Source organism: Varroa jacobsoni, unplaced genomic scaffold (genome assembly GCF_002532875.2).
Source record: "Varroa jacobsoni isolate VJ856 unplaced genomic scaffold, vjacob_1.0 contig00279, whole genome shotgun sequence".
NCBI lineage: Eukaryota > Metazoa > Arthropoda > Arachnida > Mesostigmata > Varroidae > Varroa > Varroa jacobsoni.
The window spans coordinates 98730-120554 of record NW_019214438.1 but is presented as its reverse complement, the minus strand read 5'-3'; the positions used below and the strand labels follow the sequence as shown (position 1 = coordinate 120554).

The following is a 21825-nucleotide window of genomic DNA, read 5'->3' as shown; positions in this document are numbered from 1 at the left end:
TACATGCTTAAATATATTATCATGATTGGCCATATCAGCAGTAATTTGAAGACGTAACCATCGAGAATGCACTGAGTGATTTGAAAAGAACGTTGAGTTTAAAACCAGTTTACCCTAGAGTTTTCAAAAGGTCTTCAATCGGTTTTAGTCATTTTAGTTTTTCGTTTGTCAACCAGACAGAGCCCCTTACTCTGCAGACAGGTGCCTTTTTGCCTGTCATTGTAATTCAACCAGGTCATATTTTTTGTCGCTGCTGGGGAAATGCAACGTTTAAGCGCAAATTTCCTACCCGTATTCCGAAATCATCATTAATCTCAACTGAATGTTCACTAATAAGCTTCTCGAATATTGCGAAGACCTTTGAATGCAAAGTTTTTTTTTTAGTTTTTGACACGAGATCTTTTATTATAAAAAAGAAGGAAAATAGCGTTATTTGAAGGGTTGGTTTATTATAAATATTTTATATGCATTTTTTTTTTACCAAAAACCGAATAAATGAATCGGTCCTTCATTTTAAGGAACACGCGTTTAAGTAATCGAATTGCCCTGTTATTGCCAATACTACCGTGGCATAAATCCATTACAAAAAGAAACAAAAAGTTACCAAAAATATTCTTTGAAAAAAATGCATTGTTTCATTACTTATAGTGAAACGTTTACGCGAAATATTTCATATAGGTTAACAAAAGGTTGTTGAAAAGCCTCCTACCTACATAATCGCTTACGTGTATCAAAAAGATCTGGGTACGCTCTGGGATTGGCGAACCGTATTACCTTAGGGTCATGGAGTCTTTCAGACTTCGTGACACGAAGGTCTTCTTCGCTTTAAAGTGAGATCCTTTGTAACAAGAAAGAGCTGAACTTTTTGGGGAACGAAACCGGCTGAAAATTCTACTTCGTTTTACGATGAAGTGATTCATAGTTTTAGAGTGGATTGCATTTGTCTGCACCTTTCCACAATAAAAACCGCTAATATAATGAACAATTAGTTGATTTAAGCTCAAACAAATGGCTGTGTTAGATGAATAAAGATGTAATAATAAAAATAAAAAATTTATTTCATTTGAACGAAATACCTGCTTGCTGCGCTAGGTTAAGTATGCCATGTATTTTCAGTAAGAGGACTAAAGCTGTCCCGTAAGGTTTTTTGTCGGAGGCTAAACGGATCGCTTAGCTGAGAGTGATCTATGAAAAAACGAGAAAATTACAGCATAGAAATAAAACGGAATCTAACTCAATTACATCGTTTTCCAAATCTCTAACTACGAACAAATTCCAATAGTATACGTTATATTATAAACCGATTCAATAAACAAATAAGTGTATTTTATATCTCAATAGAACTCTAAGATATCGCCTACAGCCCTGCCGACTGTGGTGGCTGGATTTTTGCTTTTAATTTGCTAGACTAGACGTTTCGGTGGTAATTAGCGTTGTGAGAGTTAGCCAGATAACTTTTGAAGATGAAAAGGCATAGCTACCGTTTTCTATGGAAGAAATGCCAGTTGAAAATCAAGAAGAGTTTTATCAAGAGAAAATCAAGAGAGCAGTTTATAACGAAACTATTCAATATATATCGTAAAGGTCCGCAGAGCTGTCTCTGCTGATATACCTGTCAACTGTCGAGAGATACGACTTCTGATATTGCACGTTTGAACCGCCGGATTATTGGATTTTGGCATACGGTTATCCTCCATAGCTATTCGATTATGACCCATTCTTCATTAACCATTCAAATGTTAGGTGTTCACCAAAAGGACAAGAGCTACGCTTCGATGGGTTAATAAGACGAGCCAAAAGGGAAGCGTTCGCCCACCAAAACTAGGTGAACTGGATTCAAACTCAGCGCAGCGCAAAGCAGGCGTCCCTTAGCGGAGATCCTATAACACTTTTAAAATGATCAGGAAGAGTATTGCGGATTAATGACGTATTCATACTCCAGCTGCTGTCAGCGCAAAAATTGCTATTTATAAAATACGAAGGTGACGAAATTAATAGAAGATGCATGACGAACGCAAAAGATTAATATTTATATATTTATTTAATATCATATATCTTTGCAGCTCATCGATTTATGTCCGCGTGACCCAAAAACACTCTATCGTTTGCTTCTTAGTCGAATCGAAAGAATACATTTTATACAGATGTTCTTGTCCGTTTCACAGGTAGAGGCTCGCTTTAGGGCAAACAAGAAGATTGTTAGTAATGAACGGTACATCTGGTTATTTTCTTGTCCTACTATCTGGAATGATGTCGCTGATTATTCCCAGGTATCGCTAGAAATTTTTTGACCTATGGCATCGGATTTGTTGGGCTCTCTGAGGCAACGCACTCGTGCTCGCGTTTTAGCACGGGCGACAAATCAACTTCACATTGTGCGTCCACCACAGTAATAGACAAATCGGTCTCGTAGTGACCGTCGATACTGTAGGAAATATAGGATCATATTTGACGGTCCTAAATATTTTTCATACGGTGTCCCTCTGTTAGATAGTCTACCTGTTTAAAAAAGACAGTAAGCGCGTTTTCATTTATTCATTAAACAGAAGGTCAGGCAGTTTTAAAGTTGAATTTTTCTCAAAATCACAAGTTGAGATATGAGCCTGAAATCTCTTGCAATATATTCAAAGCTAATAGATTTAAAAAGGCCCTAGCACACATGATTAACATTCGCAACACAATCTTTCGCTAGTTCCTGATTTCTAATTGAAACGAAATGTTTCTAAATATCTAGTTCCACAAAATGCGCGTCCTGCTGGTCCAAATCTAGTTGCAAAATAGATTAGAGAAATAAATAAGAGTAACAGAATAATCATTCTGCTAGCCATAATATGGCAGTTTTTTGACGCTACTAAGAAAGGCCACGAGCAATTGGAAATAGAAACAAATACTTGGATTCTATTGGGTCGCTTACGGGTCTTGCAGTGTAAAACTTATTTTGCAGCCCAAGCTAAGTGTGTCTACGGGGCACAAATACAATTATTGTTCAATGCTTACGTGAGTCACAAAAGAAGCATGAGTGATTGTGGGCTTACTGTACTGCCATATATTAATAAGCATATAAAAGTCGTTTAGGTAAAATTTGTTATATTTCCCCCGTTAAAGATAAAATACAAATACAAAAAAAAGAAACAGAACAAAAATACAAATCGCAATCTGAGAATCCTTTTACACACTGTAACTATTACTGACATTACTGGCAGATTGATTATATAAGATTTTACATACATATACACCTAAGGAAAATAGTAATAATAATTACTAGTTAAAGCTTCAATTTGTATGTGTACACTACATAAGCAGTAACTAAGTTGGGAAGGTAATTACGCCAACAACCGGAGATCGCGCGTTGAACAGATTCAATCAAGGAAGTACCGAGTATGCAGGCTACTCATCTGGATTTAGTGCACCTGTCTTCAAGGCCTCTGACAGGCCTGACCCCTTCAAGCTTAATCCGCCTGAAAAACATTGCTCACAACTTGTCCAAACCACGGAGCTTTATCTCGCAGAGTCAATGTACATCTATAGACACATATGTACATCTGTATGTATTGAGGAGGGACGCTATTGTGCCATTTGCAACTACGGTGACCTGATTTGGGGAAGGCCTTTTGGGGGTACAGCGCTTTTCAATACAGTATTCTTAAAGGTTACGTTCTAAAACACGTTTAGCAAGGTACTTCAAATAACCATACTTGATTTTGAATTTCATTTGTGTATTTCAGTCATTAACGTCCGTTTAATCTTCTGTTTCGTACGAATCCATCGGGCTGGCCTACGTGTCCTACGTGTCACGAAAGGATAAGTATCAAATTAGAATTTACGTGGATTTATCAACATGCCCAACTCTACTCAGCTTGAATCAATAAACAATTTCTATATATATGAGTGCATCTATATACACGTGGGACTGAAATAGTTAAGCATGCATATTATACCAATTATGCAAACTGGTATTTTGCACAATATAAATATTCTGGGCTCCGTCTTGTTAGCTTATACGAATCGTACAGATTATGTAGTAAGTCTTGACGAGAATTCCCACTACAAATGATGTTCCAGATTTCACGTCGGCCTTTGTTTTTAAATACTACTTCAGGCGATAACCCAGTTCGAAATAAAGTCTAATAAGTGGCCGTATTCACAAAGCACGGGTCACCTTTTATCTTTGGTGCAAAGAGCACGCAGAGATGTTAACAGTGAAGCCCAGAGCGAACGCGTAGATCTTGAACACGAAATTTACCTAATAATAAAACAGTTGAGAATGTGAGTAAAAACTATATATTTTATTTAACGACAAATGCGGTGTTGTACATATCGATTACGAAGCTTCAACGGGCAACCCTTGGCTCTTACGACCCCGGTATATATGTATAGATAGAACATATTCTAGTTCAATATAGCTATCAAGTCAACACCTTCTTTTCACAATTTTTTGTCGGTTAATACACCATCAACCAAGTACTATAAAACTGTTAGTCGTGGTTTCTCTGGTGGTTATTGCTCACAAATCAAACTGAGACCGTAAACTTTACTTCAACAACTTAAAAAAAGGTATAGCTAGATGAATAAAGTTAAAAATAGCTGTATTGCATTGCATTGCACTTTTTTTTTTACTTGAAATAGCGGTTTCGGTTTTGGCTTAGATTTGTGTCTATAAAAATAGGCTACCCCACTACAAATTTTCGGCGATATCTTACCATTGTTACTTCTGAAATAACATATGCATTTATAATATAAAGCAGTCTGAAGGCTCTTGATTTGCGTTTTTACCGCATGCCATTGTCGGAGCTAAAATTTGCGGTGCTTGAAAGAACGACGGCAAAAAATATAATGATATGATTTTTGTTTACTCTGTTACATGCAGCACCAACAGGAGGGATCAAGATGTCTTTTACTATTGAAGTTATACTAGTTTACAATCACAACCCTTTTCTTTACAAACCAGTCATAATCGAGGGTCTGCAACACTTTCTTAGATTCTACGAAATGTGGGGCACCTCCCATTAATCATAATGATCAACATCGCCTTTGGCGATGTAACGTTTAGCTGATTCCTGATAAGGCTGACTTCGGCCAAATCTGACTAGAAGATAGAAATTACGTTTAACCATTCTTTCGTTCATTTTTTTTTTATGCCATTTAAAAGACATTTGCAGTTCGAAATCGACAGTCCGAGTTTTTTTTTTTTCAGAAAACTCTTTTGAGGTTTATCCTGCAACGAAGATGAAAATTATGACCAGGAGTTCGGAGAACACGCTTCCCTAGTTGAGGGCGTTATTTCTAGTTCGCTGAAAATTTATGCACGTAACCTTAAAAGAATAATGTCACAATTATTTGAAAGCTGAAGATTTCTGCTTTCCAGCGGTCTTCCGGCGACAATACAGTCAAAAAATATGCGCTTAAACAAAACTGGACTTCTAGATGCTTTTCGCTCGGGGGTATATATTAAGTAAAAATAAACTGTTAAAAGACATATTTCATCGTGAATTGTAGTTAGCAAAGGCTGCACTTCTAATGGAAAAATATCCAGTTGATATTGATTGATGTGAACTGGTTTATATAACTTGTCTATTGATCCCGTCGAGACTTCAACATTATCCAGCAGATATCTTTCACGAACCTGTCTGCTGTTCTATTCAATTTCGGGCGGAAACCACTTATAAATTATTACCAAAGGCTCGTTCTTCGGATTCGTAAATTACTCTTTCATAATATTTGTGAGTAGCAGATGTTGAGGCGTCCAGGCTAGTAGAAGTCACAAAAAAATGTTGGCCAAATGATTGACCAAGAGTCTTAAATATTCAATCACGTAAAAATATTAATCAGCCAATCACCCAGGTCCTGTTCAAAAGGCCAATAGGTAGTTAACGCGGCCCCATCAGCGGCCGTTCCGGAAAATTACTTCTAGTGTAACACTGAGGAATTATGAGCAACGGTTATTAAATTATTTTTTCAAGCTTTTCCAGTTTAACCTTTACTGCCGCTCTTTCGTTTTGGTTCATTCGAACCCGCCTGAGATTCTTTGGAAATCGTATAATGTAGATGAAACGATGCAGATCGACGTTAAAACTTTAGAATACCGCTGGGGGTTCGTCTAGACCGAAAACGTTTGGTATAGGTTGATGACCGTTCATATTCCTTATACTTTTGTTCTAAATAGGAAAGTAAAGACGGATGCATGCCTGCTACGAGAAACGGTCACTGAAAATTTGTCTCAATTTAAAGCTGTTACTTTGTAGAGAAAGATCCCGATCATTTTGTAAGCGACAATACCTGTTTTCGTATTGGTTTATATAGCCAATCTGCTATTTCAGGTTATTATGTGCAAACAACAGGTGTGGCATATAAAACTTTTCAATTGAATAATGGTACATACAATAGTTTCTCTATGTTTTGCAAAAACATATTTATTACCTACAGGCGAAAATTCGAGCTCATGCTGATAATACAGAAAATTTCACCACGGATATTCATACGGTTGGACGCGGCTCGAATCGCAACAAATACTAAATGCCAGTGGAATGCGTTTTTATAAGCGGCCCCAGCGATTTGACCCCGGAATTTCCTGTTAGCAGTGCGCACCGCGTTGACTTCGATTACTCAATACGCAGATAACACTGTGTATTCCTACAGGCTTTTATGAACACACTTAAAGAAAACTACACCAATAAAAATACAGTTACATTTCCTTCATCTTCAACTTCTACTCACTCTCGATGTCTTCATAAACCATTGCTCTTAATGTATATCTTTGACAGCATACGTTTGTTCCGTTATGACGCTCCAGCAATCATTACAATTGCACTATCTACGCAAATAATAACATGATATTGTTCTAACGTAATAGTGCCGCTCATATTTCACCCCCAATACCCTCCCCCATCGTTTCTTCGTTCGGTTGCGGGTGAGCGCCGCTTTGAAAACGAACGTGCTTCGCGGTCGAACTGGGCCTGCAGCCATCGTGACCCAGTCCACGTAACCCGTTAACTAGTGGCTGTAGTTTGTTGGATAAAGTCGATATTCTGGTGAAATTGCCCAAAGTTCGGAGAGCCTCTATTTAGCCTTCAATGATTTGCTTTCTAGCCTCAGCTTTGATTGTCACACGGTAGGCCCTGCTGTTACTTTAAAGAATGCTTAAATGCTGAGAAGGCACTAGCGCACGGCCCTGAAGCAGACATAACGAGGTTGCTAGCGCGGGCAAGTTTAAATAACAGGGCTACCGCCTTTTTAAAAATTTATATCACAGGCTATACGAGAATAGAATGTGTAGTGATGACGGAGTGCAACTTCTGTGGTAAAATGCCAATTTTGTGCCACATAGGCCTCACACGCCACTAGCTGCTATTCTAAATCTTGACTACATTGAAGACTATTAGAGAAGAAGTCTTATGGCGGGCAGCAGCGGTAGCAGAGGTCAGCGCCGAAACCATGCTTACTAACTAATGGGACCTGACTAGATGCTAATTGACGGCTTACTCTGAACGTGGTCCATTAATGACAATATACATATATACGTATATTTTCCATTTTTACAAAAACTGTTACATTGACTATACAAACGGCTGTTATATATTAACTCAGCGACCCACCTAAGTAAAATTTTTGCTACTATTGTACAGCATATTCACTGTTATATCACCCGACTATATATATAAATTTATGAAACGGTCTCGCTTCTCTCCAAAAGTGCCCTAATTCCGCAAATATTGCGGACTGGAATAAGAGTCATCTTGAGCCTACCGTCTTGATGTCATCCCTTTTATGACTGCCTTAAAGCATGCCACTAGGACGTGAACGGCATCAGCAAGGGCAAACTGTGATGTCGTTTGGAGATTTTTGCCAAAGGAAAGTCTTGTACAGCGGCAAAATTCAAAGCAGGTGGGTGGCTATAACATCTGTAAGCGATAGATATACAAGTAGGCACTAGGACTAGGCGACGAGGAACCGGACGAACCAGGCGCAGCAGTCAACTTGATTCAACAGAAGGCCGCGGTGGCAACGGAACAGCCTTCGCTCTTTGTTCCAGTGTTGTCATTACTTAAGTTATGCATTGGCTTCCTCAACAAGGCTCTGCCTGTAGCAACAACTGCGTTGGTTTTGTTGGTCAGTTTTACTCCGCGCCATCCGCCACCCGCGTCCAGTTGGGACTTCCACTTATCGCGCATTGCCTTTTTTTCGGTACTCCTTGCGCGCCTTTTCTTTATACAATGCATGTTGCACCTTTTTCACGCCACAGCGTTCGCTCCTGGTTCCGTGCAAGTTATGGGCGCCTCTGGGCCTGTTGGCTGTTTCTCGACGACTTACTTTGTTTGTGTTACACTGCGATCACACTCCTTCACTGTATGTCGCCGCCATCATTTGGTCCTGCAGTTTTGTGATCAGGTAGCTTTTCGCTAACCCTGTCTTTTTTGCCTCCGTCGCTGACACTTACTTACGCACTGCACTCCGTGCCTCTGTACTCTATCCGCGCACTGCTAATGAAATGCCTGAGTCACACTATTCGAGACGGACAAAACTACAGGGCGAAACTCTCAGAAGGGATACGAACCGAGCCTCATGAAGTCCCAAGTATCGCAGCGCACTATTGCCAAGTTGAAAAAAAGAATAGTTAAACAAAAGACGTTAAAGTACGGCTACATGACGAGGCTTCGGTTCATTACGCCAAACAATGTAGCCATAGTCACGCAAGTAATAGTCATTTTAATGGAAGCAGTATTCGCTATCTGGAAGTACTAGCATTAGTAGTATCAAACCTGTTTCACAACAAGAAATTATTATACCAGGCCTTCCTTTTTCATTTAATGAAGAAAACTGTAAGCCAGCATATGTGTACACGGCATGTGTTCTGCCGTATCTTAAAGCCGTTAGCAGCTTTTACCGCCACTCGACCCACTGCAAACATCTTGTGGGTCGGATGTCTGTAAGAACTGCCGCTGCTTACGGACCTGCGTGATACACAATTGCTTAGGAAAATGTTATAGAGACCGCTGTAAGCTAAAAGCAGCAAAACAAAGAGGCGCGTACGACAACCCAGGATGCTAGCTCACGCTCGATCCATGAAGAAAAGTCGAGTCGATCAACTGCTTACTGGTAAATGTAGTTCTAATTAGGTACAGTGACGTTCGCATAGAACCACTTCGCTTGCGCCGAGTCTCGGCGCCAAGCGTGACTGCTCTTTTTTCCGCGGTGAACACATATTATATACAGGAAGGCCTTAGACCGGCTGAAGGTCGTTAGCCGATCCCGGAAATGTTATGAGCCAGCATGAGCTAGGCACGTTCGGCTGAAATCGCTAGGACGGAAGGGGTACTCACCAGATATTAGATTTCCAGCCGTAGGGCCTGCAGCTTGCAAACTTTACCAGTAGTTCTGCTCGTGCCCGCCGCTCCGTTCACCCCATTCGCGCGTCCTCCAGCAAAACAGCAAATGGTAGCTAGCAACGACAAAATCAGAAAGTAGAAACCAGCATTAAGTGTTCACTGGTGTCAGCGGTGATTGATAATCGTTGTCCTTCAGAGCGGAAGTGTGCCGATGGCGCTTTGAGTCACTGGCGTGAGCATCGTTGGCTACACAGAAGGCGAAAAGGCCAAGCAAGTCTGGTTATTGGATGTCGTTTGAGTAGCTGTAGACTACTAGCGGGAAGCACGATGGATTCGAAAGAAGCGCCACGTCAACAGAAGCGAGATACTATATTAGCTTGTTTCACTGAAGAACTTAATTGGCTGACTTTGGCTTATCTCCCGTCGTTTCTGTTCCCTCTTTTTTGGTTTGTGGAACGTTAAGGGACAAAGCTATCTCTTCCGTTTGTTAGAAAGCGAGTTTCGAAACACTTTAGTTTTACGGAAGCACAAGTTGGGCGTGAAGCCTATGCGTGATGTGAGGTAAGCTACTGTTCGAGACCGCGGGTGTACTAGACGTTCAGGCAGTCAGTCAGTCATATGTTGCTACGTAACCAGGCATTGCGAACCTTGCAGCCGTGTAAATTGAATGATTCAGTGGTACTTTGACTATGAGCACCATAGCAGTTGCTAGTCGCTGGAAACTTGCTAAGGAACAGGATTCTGCAGTAAAATAACAGGCGTAATAAAACTCTAGTAAAGGACAACCGTATCAAAACTAATTCGATATATTTATTTGGTTTGACCTTTTGCCTGAACAAAAATATAGAATGTCTGTTTTACTACACGACGTATTTGAAAAGCTTGGCCGTCAGTCGGAAACTGATAGCATGTTGGTCCGCTACTCGACTTTAGTACCCTTATGACCAGTTGTTTTATTCACAGTGTTAACCATAACACTTGGCTTCAGCTATCCATCATTCATGTGTTCCCGCGTGTCCTAATGCTCGCTCAGAAGTGTCCTAATGTCGCAGAGTCCTTATGGCACGGCCTTTTGACCACGCACTTCTATTCATAATTCTAGTTGACCCAAGTGCCTTTACGGCTTGAAGTTTTCCGGACATAGATCTGGTAGCTTTTCTTGCTTTTTGTACGCCATTCGTCTAGTCCCCCTTTCTCGTGAAGAAACATTACGCCCACACAAGGTCTTTTGAAACTGACCTATGCCTGTTTCCGCAACAGTGCTGATGAGACGTGACGCTGCCATTGGTGCTGACGAACGGTCAACGAAAGTAAATAGTGTATACATTACCCTTTAACTGTTCTTTTTCAGGATGCAATTAATTGCAGATAATGAGCGGGCTATAATAAACAAAGAAAGTGTACCGTGAAATACAGTCGTGAGTATTAAAATATAGTAGAGGTACAAAGCGAGCTTCAGGCAGATCCAAGCGATTTACAACTAATTAGATTCAAGGTAACCTTTGAAATAGATGGAACTGTTTAGGATGTTCATATACAACAGTTTAGAAGATCAGAAAAATCAGTCTTTAGCTTCACCAGTCAAAAAACTCTGTAGGTCAATAAAGCCATAAAGTTAGTATTAGCAAATCAGGTGTCCATCGTATTTAAAGGCAATTTAAATGGGAAAGTTACATTTCAATAATACTACATGCTTTAGTTAAAGACGATCCGAGCTGAAGGAAGCAATTTCACCAATGGCATTAGGAAAAGTATGAACGAGATGCATAGTCGTCTGGGTTGAGTAAAATATCACATTCAAACCGAATGGCGCTAGTAATCAGTACAATTACACTTGCCTAATGGGCACCTTTTAAACCATATATTACTTAGGTACACCACGTCATTTTAGCGGAGCAGTATAGAGAGTGTGGCGCGATATTTTAAACAAATAACTAATTGGAATTTTCGACAGTAAAGTAACTGGTACCGCTTACCTGAATTAGTGTAGGAAGCTGTCTTTCAAGAAAACTTTGGTGAAGATGACGAATTGTACTTCTAACAAAACGAAGAGTTTGCACATTATCATCATAATGTAACAGCAGATTTTGATAAGAGTAGACAGACTGTAGGAGTAGAGGTCCCAGAATACCCTGTCTGTTCCCCAGACCTGGCGTTACTGGACTTCTTCGAGTAGACATACCATAAGCATGAAGCTTAAGCCGGACTTAGATCCTAACATCAAGTCTGGCGTTCTTTAGAGCTGACACCAATAGACTTTTTTTTTTTTTTTTTTTTTATTATAGGGGTGCTTTAAAGACAAAGTCTGGGAGATTCCAACGCGTCAATAGAGCAGGATTGCGCTACAGCACTAAATTAAATATCTTTTAAAGTTCACGGGATAAATAGTCCACTGTTATCAGCTATTTTCCATTTTAAAGATAACTCATTCGTAAATTATTTTGTTTCGGGATACTCTGCATGTATATAAATGTATATAAGTTTGAATAAAAACAAAACAAAAATGAATAACCTACTGGAAGATTCAGAGAAGTATCATCACAAGTAAGCCATGTGTGCATAAAATGCACTGTTTAATTTTTCCTTGTAACAGTTAGACGTAGGGTTTTGCCTTAAGAATCCATAGGCTAGAATGGAACGAGCCTTAGGTTCCCCAATAATCAACACTCGCAATTGTGCGAAGACCCTATTCAACTGATATACTGCCATATAATATTCTTATATTGTCGTGTTACTTATGATGTTACAATTTAACTATATTACTATGGATGACCAAGCATTACAACAAAACTGGCAGAGCGCTTCGTTTGTTTATCTAATTTGACTCAAGAAGTTGCCTTATCACGACACGGGCAGCTTCTTACGAACATAGTCTAATCTTTACCCAAGTATGAGCGATGCTTTTTCTTGCCGTTGGTAACATAAACTTAATTGGCAAATGTGCAATGACAAGTACGGCCTTTACCACTAGGCCTCGCTAAGTCCCTTGTGTACAATCTCACGAATCGCCCCACGTGAAGCCAGTCGACATTTACTTCATCGCTTAGCCCTGAAGAGCGCAATAAAGAAGGTAAAAACAAAAAAGTGTCACTAATTTCCGTACGAGAATTTGCATAAAAGAGCTCTCACTTGATTTCATTGTAACTTAAAATTGGCCCTTCGGGCAAGCGGCACAGGCGACGGGCGAACCGGTTGACTCTTCGCTATCATTAGAGCCTGGAGTTAGATTTTCTTGGGAAGCGTTGAGAGCTTGTCGTCAATGTCATTGAGAACAGTTACAATATGCTGTAAATTATATATAAGCTGGTAAAATATTACCCTCAAGGGTCACCACATTTAAGAAGGCAAAGGTAATATCTGCGGAGCAAATGCTTTTGCTTTGCGCAGTATAAGCATATGCTTAATATGAAAACAAGTCGACATTAATTTGAAAAGTATCTTAGATATTTAAACCGACAGTGGTTCGTTATTATAGATTTGAACTTTTTTTTTGACAAAGCAATAACTTCCAACGCGCGCGCATGCTTTTAATACCATTTCCAAAGACAAAAATTGTATTTATGGTTGTGTTCGAATCCTTTGTCTCAACGCTTCTAATCACGACGTTTACTGGTGTCCTGGATTGACCTCTAACGACCTGGTCATGCAGTTGACGTCACAGACCTTAAAGCTACTGTATGCACTTCTACCTGCACCTACTCCATGACAAACGTGTAGTAGACTACAGTGTAATGTCATAATATAATCTCATCTAGCCTCATACAAACAACTAGGTTTCCCCCATAACCACCCAGAATTGTGGTTGACCCACGAGGCCCAACTGGCACTGTCCACGAAGGACCATGACCTAAAACGTGATGTTCCCGGTCTGCACCCACATCCACGCTATACCTATTAACCGCTGGTCCTTGCTCACGTGTATCTACCATCGCTATTTACAGCACAAAACACTTCGTTTCTTTCTGAAGTCGCTAGTACGTAGTGCGTCGCCTTGATCGTAGACAAGAATTCATTATCCCATATGGAGTGCAGCGTCTTCGCGAATCGACAGGCATGTTGCTCAGTAGGTGTAATAGGTCTGCATTCAATATATGAGAATTTTCAACGCTGGTCTATTGTCTCTCTTAGTAAAATATACGTAGCAGTTTATCATTTCACTGGAACACACACATAATACTTATGAATGAGCCTGAGGGCAGGCAAAGGTAACGCAGATAAATCTATCAGCAATGTCCGGCTCCGAATTGCGTCTTCGCAGAGCCATATGGGGAAGGTTACTTCCAGAGCCACTTAGACTAGCATAAAGTGATTACAATGTAAATATTGTGAGCCTAGCATATCTAAGTGTCCTTAGAAATTCTATTGTTGGTTTGGAAAAGGCAGCAATGTTCAGAACCTTGTTTCGAACGATTTAGTACATATCCCTTAGAAAGCTACGTTAGGTGTAGGCTGTACGCTGTCCACTTCACGCACCAATGGGTAGTAATATTCTGAATTTGAAATAGTACAATGTAATACACGGGCATGTTTAAGCCACTATCCTGCATAGTTGTAAACAAAAAAAGATATCTGTCTTAACTGCGTAGCTGATTACCGTGAAGCCGTTAACAACTAGCTATCGTAATATAGACCTATTATAAAATATAATTTGCATATTTTATCTATAACTCATTTTTTATGGTGCATAAAAATGGGTTATAAATAAATCTGTAATCTATTATTAGTATTTGGTGGCGAAATTTAACATAAACGGCATAAGAGCTTCTGAAAAGGCTGGCCTTCTCATTTCGTCCGTAGTTTTCGAATTCAATCTAAACATTTTCTAGGCTCCTTCGCATGCAGTTTTTGTGCCTTTTCCTGCCCGAGTTCAATCTCTATATTTACCTGGGCGAGTCGGGTCCGGCGCTGACCAGTTTATGTTTGTAAATTTGCCATGCGTACCGAGTTGAAATTGTGAAATAGATTCTATTTGGTCTATTTTAAAAAGAAAGTTACCGGGTAATTGTAATACTCCTGGAATGGGAAGAACAAATAAGCCTTTTGTGAGAATGAACAATAGAAGCGTTGAAATTAACGGCAGACATGCACTAAGACGGGCGCGCATACGCTGGGTTTTGGTGAAGTCTGATGTAGATGGGGCCGGCAATTGTTAGCCTTATTCTTTGGCCTTTCAGTATTGGACCTTCGTTTTGAAAGTTGATGCAAAGGCTAGAGAATTAATGTTACGTTGCATTACATAATGGGTTTTGTTTTTGCACGAGTGCTCATTGCATTACATTGCACGGTGTTTACGTGCAGTGCTGTCATACACCCAGCGCTCAAGGTCGCTATCCTTCACACATGTGATCAACACAACATAAAACGTGACTTTGCTAAAATTAGTAACAGACAACGTTAAATAACCGTGCTAGATTGTTCAGGTAAACACTTTGCCGGGAGCTGTTCTAGCGTTACAGCATCAGATCATTTCTATCAAAAGCCCCGCGCAAATATATAAAAGAAGAGGTCAAAAATACTAGGTTACTTTTTTTTAGTAATACCACTTAATTGTATACAGTATAGTTGAAAAAAAAAATAAGAAGAGCTTGTTTCTGAAAATTAACTAGAAGCATATAGTTTTTAAAGGGTATCAATGTGTAAACTGCTAATGTCTATTTCAGATGCAGATATGGTCCACCGCAATTCTGTTATTCATTTAGAATTCTTAATTATTACAGGCCTGTTGTCTTCAGATAATTAATTATTCTCTCATTATAACATACTAAAATTACGTGTATCTACAACAAAGCACTGCATATTCCGCCAAAAATGTCCTCCCAATGGCGTGTTCGGAAACAGATAGAGATATGTATATATACATGTGTTCGTTTGTCTGGGAACCTATAGATATCGGTCAGATGTAAAAAAAAATTAGCACAACTTTGTAGACATGTTGATTGCTATGACCAAAGCTTCGCGGAAAACCTGACCAATAAACAACTGGACATAATATGCAGATCCACGCATCGATACACAAGGCATGTACAATTATCGACCCATGGGTAGTTTTTGTTTGATATCGCCAAGCGTAAGCCGTCGATTGTCATATATGCTTAAAATAGCACTAACGAAAGCTATCGTACCCTGTTATCTGTATAGTCATCAGGACACGATTTCGCGGCGACGATCTTCCTTCGTCGTCACGTACCACTTGCCTTCAGCTGCAGTCTTGCCGAATATATATATAACGCTCGTATTATAATTAGTGGACGAGAAAGAACGAGCTGCCAATAGTCGCGTTTCGCGATCAACCAAAAGCTGATTGCTATGCCATGCCGGCGGTTCTTCTTGTTCCTTGTACACAGCATATTCGTGTCGGCCCTAGAGCTGACATATTCTATATCAGAACTATTGTGAGCCAATGAAAGCATCAAAATGAGAACTCAAGTCGGCCAAATCAACAACCGATTCCACATCCACTATGCTGACAACAGCAACGCGATATGCAACGCTGGAGAAATGTCTTTATTTACGCCTAAGTATCAAAGCAACGGGTGAGCAGTTGATGTTTACTTTTAGTACTAGACAATAAGAAAGATCAAAGCTGAAATCGATTTATAAACCGTGCCGGCGGAAATGTTTCCAATTATTCGTAATTATGTCAACGGCAGTGGAATGATAATTCAATTCGATGGCGTACATGACAGATTTTTATCGTCTGCTTGGCCAGCTTTTTAGGTTATCAATGGACAATTGGTTTGCAATGAAGGTCTACTGGGTGTGATTGCGTTAATGGTAGCGTCATTGCAATCGGCCAGGAAAGGCCGATTTTGCAGACTGATTCAAGCACTGCAGCAGTAGTGATCATAGGCTCAGCGTCATTTTGACTACGGCAAACTAGAGGGTAACGAAAACATCATCATCATCACAATCATCATTGTTGTTGTTGTCATCGCCGCCAACAGCAACAACAACACCTTTTGTTGTTGCTTGAAAATCAGTCTAATTAACGACTCTTAGCATTATTCTACATCGACATGTATAACGGTGTGGCTCGATTATGTTTAGTATGTAATTGAGGTACTCTATTTCACAATGTCGATTTAGACGTATTTAATGCCCTCAACGAAGACCACAAGATTCTGTTGTAGAAAATGGCTTTACTAGGAATAGGCCATTACGTCTGGGCTCGGTGCCTGGCATAAATTATTTATTGAGTCGGAGATATTGCTGCTCTGGGGCTTTTATCCTTAGAAACCCCTATGCATGTTACTTTCTGTTAGAGCTCGAATTTTAGCTACGTTTACGAGACACATCGTGCACAACGTACGATACGCCGAGGCGACCAGAAAGACCGTCAACAATAGACTATAGCTTTATTAGGATGCAGCAGACGAAGCTTTGAAAAACGTTCCTAACTGTCGTATGTTTCAGACAATTAACCGGTTTCCGAAGTGAGCCTTTGTAACAGTCCAGAAGTCACTTTTCAAAGGATACATTTCGGACGCGGCGAAATCAGCTGTTCGATTGTGCTATTGCGCTCTGAAATGTTTACTAGGTACGACCCACCCATGTCCTCTAGATTGATTAATCATTAGGTGTTTTCAAATGGATATTTTATGTGTATGTATTGTTCTTATAGCGTCGCGTCAAAAAAATAATTTCATGTTTATATAATGCCATTGCTAAGCGGTCATATTTTCGCTCGTGCGACGTCGCAGCAATGACATTGGCTTTAGGGTTTCGCGAGCCTTTGCTTGTGTCCGGGAAAGCATGTTAGCCTGCAGGAACGCACTTTAGCCGCAATTGCATTGAACTTTCACGGTTGCGCAGCTAACAATTATATTCCCACCCGGTTTTCTATTTGCTCTGATTTTTATTGCAGAATGTCTACGTCAAGATTCGAACTTAGACTATCCCCTGTGTGGCTCCGGATATCGGGTACTGAGTTACGATGCCATTGCTGGCGCCTTTGTGTGACTCTACAACTGAACAATAAATGTTCTTTCGCTACTTTAAAGCAAAGCGATAGCCGTATTTTATTGTGACTTAGTGCCTGCTTACCTTATTGAGCTGTCTTTTTTAGCCCATCGGGATTGTTTGATGGATCCGTCCGTCCCCCTAAAAACAAATTTTCAGCATCTCCGCGCAGCGAATCTTCTGACGGTCTCAATAACTTGCTACGTTTTTATGGATATTTTCCTGCAAGCGACTTTGCAACAACATGATAACAGAATTTGTTATCTTTTTACGCGATCGTTGCGCGCTTATTTTTATATTGTACGCACAGGGACTGACTTGTCGAAATTTATCGTCTGGACCGCGTGATATCACGCTACGATCTTATTGCGTGCGCCTTCTGTTGAAAACCCTTTCGCTTAAATAACCTCGTTAATGTTTGTACAGTCACTATGGCGATTCGCAGTTTCGAACTGTTATGCGGCAGCGCCATGTTAAAAAATAAATGCGAAATCTTCGTAAGGGTCATCCATCTGCTATCATAGAACATGATAACCATTACGGCTAATTTTAATTGTCAGACGGTAGCTTTTTGTGTTTTTTTTAACTAACAGTAATTTTTCGATATAGACTAAATGAGGGCAATCAGTAAGGGCGGCTATCGTCAGCCAGCTATCAAGAACTAGGTATTGGCTCAGAGGGCCCATTTTTCTACCCATCCATTTATTTATGTAGTCTATGTGTACGTTTGTGTAAACTTCGAATAGCACCATTACGCGGTTCACATTCATAATTACGATGGCAGGCTTCACTATGATGATATCCCTTTGAGGGCACTTTCTGCCCATAAAACAGGGAGTGCCTGCTGGCGGGAGGGTTGCGTGTTCGCCAATATCTTCGGATGATGTAGGGCTGGGTAGTACCTCCCGCAGAGGGGGTGGTCGACCCAGCGAATAGGAAAGTGCGTGGGGTATGGACCGCGTCCATGAAGTGATAGCAATACTGTTCCGATAAAGGGCAAATAGATCAGTTCGCACTACCGGCATGGTCAGTGAGCCCCATTAGAACAAGCGACAGTGGCACTTTTCCTCGTGTACAACCATGAGAAGCGGCGACATTGATGACAGTTGTGCGCCGCGGACAGTGACGCGCGTAGTAAACAAATATAGTCACACATCACAGTAGCATGTACGCGATTGGGCATCATAAGCCCCGCACTAGCACATACCCCCATAGACGCTAATATTGCTGTAGCTGTTGTTGTTGTTGTTGTTGTGACTAATCGATGACTTCATCTTGTTCGTTATCATCACCAATCATTGTCACCCACATCATCATCATCGGTATCACCGTCTTTACATGAGAATTACTGAAAGGGGAGACGGCATTGTGTGTGTGTGTGTCTGGGATGTGGCCTATTGGTGAGGTACTGGTTACGCCTGTGTACTTGTGTACTTTCTTGCGCGACAACGCTCATCCCAAACTTTTCCAGTTCGTAAAAATAAGTATATATAATCAGTTTTCAAACTATTCCCTTCACGACGATATGGACCTGCATTGTGAGATCGGCAGATAAACCATATAACGATAGGCAGGCCTCGATCGAAGCGGCACTTGTTTAGCGCAATTTTTACTTTTTTTTTTATTTATTACTATTTTTTTTTATTTTTATGTTATCTATGAATTATATTTATTTACTTATATATTATATTTTTTAGTTTATTATTTACTGTTATGGGTCAGCTAATATTCTCATGCAACATTTAAGGTGAGTCGATGTGCGATGGTGCCAGCCGATTGGAGCTAGACCAACAATGGCAAAAGTGTGACTAATTGAAAACGACGCCACATGGCTACTGTGCCATGTCGCAGTAAAAGACTTAGCTACAGGTTGTCACATATATATATATATATATCACCTACCGGTCAGTTTTCCCCCGAAATTTCAACCAGAGGAGCCGCTACCGATGTTTTTCTTTGTTTGCAAAGTTGTGTTGCTCGTTAATGCTACCTAAACGCGACTAGGTGCAAGATCTGACCGACGTTCAAAGGTTCTCACATAAACAAAGACACCTATAACTTTCGCGAATATGCCTCTTAAGCTATGAAATGAGATCAGTCATGGACGGAATTTGGAAAATCATTGAAAGCCTTTTCCTTTACAGAATTCTAATTAATGCTGAAAGGACTAAGCAACACTTAGCTATGGGGCTGCGGTTATCATTTGGTGACATTTCCTTAAACCGAAATTCGAATATCTAATGCTCTAAAGGTTCGACGGGCTGTTTGGCTTCAAATACTGTACATTATATTTTTTTTTATGTAGACATTGAGAGATTTCAATGCAGTCTTTCGACGGAATCGTTTACGACGTCACAGGTATACAGATTATGAAATAATTAAAATGCGTTGATATTAAACTTTTCAAAAATATTAGAGAATAAGATAGGTGATTAATGTAGACACCTGTACACCGTTGTTGATCGGCAAACATCCAAGCTCTACTTGAAAAGTAAGCAGCGCATAGATCCAAATTGAGGAGATCAATGCAACGGAGTATTTTGTTAAAATGAAAATGCTAAAGTGGTAGCGAAAGTAAGTTAAATACCGTAATCAAGTACACGTCCGAAAGCAGTAATATCGCCCCAGGTTTTTAGCAAATAAAAATTGCAGTTAAAAGAAATCACAGAGCGACTTGTGTTTCAATTCTGAAGCCGAACCAATGAAAGGCCTGAGCTAAGACCCTCTGGGACTTGTACCTATAATATTTTCGTATGAGTGTTCATTTAGCTGGTACCTCTTAGAGTGCCGGAAAGATTAGTTTGCGCTTTGTTTAACATACAGGGACACATTGTTTTGATTAGCGACTCTGATAGAAATAACGAGACAGAATAGCAAGTACTCACTCAAGGGCTACAAGGGTATGGTTTGAAGTTCTGCAATATGGTACGCATCTGAAACACACCCATTACAAATCCATTCGACTGTCTGGGCAAAATGAATGTTAAATATCTGCTTTATCTGTTGGCCATGCAAGAGTCTAAGCTAATTTAATTTAGATTACCGTTTCTTTTTGGGCCTACAGAGATGTTGTTAAAAGAAAAGGTTTACTATAGACGGGAATAGCAGATGGCACGATTTCCATTTATTATCGATTGGTACTACGTTGTTAGGAAAGAAACAATTATCACGTCATGGAATTGTCAATCGAGACGCTCCGAGACGACCCGTACATAATCGATCGTTACATAAAAATTGAATTTTTCACCGTGTGGTCTAGGCAGTATCTGTGTTTTCCCGTCCGTGGATTGGTCTTACCATTGTAGGTGGAGTTGTCGTCGTTCTCTTGAGGTCATCAATGTCCATCTGTCGCTAAACGAAACCTAGCAACGATAATCAACTGAGGCTGAAAGGCTTATCACGCCTACGAGAGTACCAGCTGGCGTGGATTCCCTGTTTTATATTCTGGCTTGCTAGCAGACATAGGTTTCAACGAACAAGCTTATGCCGATAGATACGACATAGACACTCCACCCTTTCTCGTTGTTAATACGTCTTAAAGGTATTTCGCAGGGACGGCTCTCTATCCTCTCGGACGCTTATTTGTGTTCTAATTTCGATGAAATAACCCATTCATAATTCTGCTTTACCAAACTGTATCTATGTTATACTTAAGAAGTTCTATAATGTGATGTGGAACGTTTAGGTTTTAACTGGTATTCTCAATCAGGGGTAATAATAATGTTTACAAAAAAAAGGGATCGAAGGGCAAGTTGTCTGATATTATCGCTGACCGGATACCAGCTTCTAGAATCCTACTGTAGACGGTCGGCAGAACGGGTATGAACACGTCGTAGAGAACGGTTGGAAAACATTTCTAGGTGCTATAGAGAGAACGGCAAGCTACCGTTTGTGAAACAAACCAAAAAATAGAGCACTCCATCTATTTCATTATATTGCACTTTGTATAGACTCATAAAATTCTTCTACACAGCAGCTTAATAATGTGCTATTTTAAAAGACTTAACTAGTTCTTTAATAAATAGACAGTTTCTAAATAAATACATTCGTTAACTTTTAATAATCTTTTTTTTCCATAGATCTGTAGCAAAGAAAGCTAGTACTTTTTTTTTCTTTTTCATTTATTCTAATTGCTACTCAATGTAATTGGAGAAAAGTTTACGTCAACTCGAGATTTATTTAGATGTTATTATCACATGAACAGGAAGGATACGATGAGCCGAATTGGAAAGCAATGCAGAATTTTTATGGACGACTAGAGATGAACGAATCGAACCAGGCGTGTTCCATGACCCGTATGGGCCATAGATCTCATGAAAAGCGCCACACAGCACTGTATTGACAATAATTTTTCGCTGTTCATCGTAACAAAATGCCCCCCTTGTACTGATCTGCGCGACAAGTTCTAACATGACGGCATGCAACAAACCACGCTTCAAACGGACATCCGTAGAACGTATCGGAGGCAAAGGTGTTTTGATCACGCTACTGCTAAATCGAGGCGGTTCAGCCGAGTTCGAATCCGTAATTTCCATTATTAACC

At 40.0% G+C, this 21825-nt stretch overlaps 2 long non-coding RNA genes across 2 annotated transcripts; one reads left to right on the top strand and one right to left on the bottom strand.

Annotated features, from left to right (window-relative positions):
• Positions 1 to 11620: 11620 nt before the first annotated feature.
• LOC111271006 (uncharacterized) lies at positions 11621 to 20799 on the bottom strand. Its single transcript, XR_002686592.2, has 3 exons — positions 20580 to 20799; positions 17367 to 17514; positions 11621 to 12372 (listed from the first exon to the last, which is right to left on the bottom strand). It is a non-coding gene; the product is annotated as an uncharacterized LOC111271006 (long non-coding RNA).
• LOC111271007 (uncharacterized) lies at positions 15575 to 17341 on the top strand. The gene is made up of 3 exons (XR_002686593.2): positions 15575 to 15856; positions 16737 to 16860; positions 17188 to 17341. It is a non-coding gene; the product is annotated as an uncharacterized LOC111271007 (long non-coding RNA).
• Positions 20800 to 21825: the final 1026 nt, after the last annotated feature.